Here is a 1445-nt window from a genome sequence, read left to right as displayed (position 1 = left end):
GTTTAAGAGAGACTGTCACAGAGGTTCTTTCCAGGTCTGAAGCTGGTCTTTTTCTTAAACATGATGCTGGCCTGTTTTTTTTTTTGTTTTTTGTTTTGCTTTGTTTTGTTTTTTGTTTGTTTGTTTTTGCAGATCAAGTTTCTGTTCACTTTAGATACAAAACTTTAGAGACAAAATTTGGACAGGCAAGAGAGTTGTCTATTCCGTTCACCGTCTGGTTTTTGCAGCTTTACCACTAACCCAAGGGTAGGCAACCTTGGCTCTTTTATGACTCGTGGACTTCAACTCCCAGAATTCCTGAGCCAGCCATGCTGAGGGGAAAGGGAGAGGTTTCCAAGCTGAGCCATGTTGGCTCAGGAATTCTGGGAATTGAAGTCCACGAGTCATAAAAGAGCCAAAGTTGCCTACCCCTGCACTAACCCAAACAGTGGAACCTCTGTGGAAAAAAAAAGATTAAAAACAAAAACCAGCAATATATCCTTGGCAGAGTCATGTTCTCCATCTGGGTGGTACTCGCTTCCCCATAAATATTGGCAGAGCTTATGTACGTCCACTGTGTCCCTATTTAATGCTCCCAAATATTGCTACATGTCTTCCTTTTGGAAGATAAGAAATGCTTGCCTTGCTTAGCCTTATGGAACAGCCTGAATAGACCCTTGGCTGAGAAAAGGAAAAGAGAGACGAGATGCAAAAGTCATAAGTGAACAATCAATTCCACTCTGGTGCGGCATGATTCCCCATGTTGGCTGGGGAATTCTGGGAGTTGAAGTCCACAAGTCTTAAAGTTGCCAAGGTTGGACACCCTGGTCTAAATCATATTATGATTTAAATATTTCTTTATTTGATTGCTTGTTTATTGAATTTATATGTCATCGATCTCACTGTCACATGACTTACAATCTGATAAAACAATACTCTGGTTTCTCTTCAGATCGTATAAATCTTTCGCCTTTTACTAAAGATTTCCGTGGAGAGGAACATTTATGAGTTTTCTGTTTCAAATGTTACCGATTTTGAAAAATGAGATTAACTTAAGTGAATGGCAAAAAGGTATCAATAAATTCATTTGGGCAGGGAAAAAGCCAAGGGTTAAGTTTAAAATCATGCAAGACTTCCGTGAGAGAGGTGGACTCAAGGTACCGAATTTGAAATTATACTATGATGCGGTGGTTTTAACATCAATCAGTGATTGGGTAAATTTAACAAACCTTGAGATACTCCATTTGGAGGGATGGGACTTACTTTTTGGCTGGCATGCCTATTTAATATTTAATAAAAAAGTGGATCGGGCTTTTAAATCTCATATCATAAGAATTTCTTTACTTAGGGTTTGGAGAAAATATTATAAAAGTGATTTTAAAGTACCACTATGGGCTATACCTTGGCATGCGATAGAAGGAATAAAAAGAGGGGTTAAAATGGACATGGTATCTTATACACAGTTA

General features: G+C 38.4%; 1 non-coding gene across 1 annotated transcript; it reads left to right on the top strand.

The window, feature by feature from the left end:
- Positions 1-911: 911 nt before the first annotated feature.
- On the top strand, positions 912-1023 carry LOC120314027. The gene has a single exon (XR_005558319.1). It is a non-coding gene; the product is annotated as a U5 spliceosomal RNA (small nuclear RNA).
- Positions 1024-1445: the final 422 nt, after the last annotated feature.

This window comes from Crotalus tigris, unplaced genomic scaffold (genome assembly GCF_016545835.1).
Source record: "Crotalus tigris isolate CLP2741 ecotype Arizona unplaced genomic scaffold, ASM1654583v1 scf7180000018825.4774228, whole genome shotgun sequence".
Lineage (NCBI taxonomy): Eukaryota > Metazoa > Chordata > Lepidosauria > Squamata > Viperidae > Crotalus > Crotalus tigris.
This window is presented reverse-complemented; position numbering and strand designations above follow the sequence as displayed.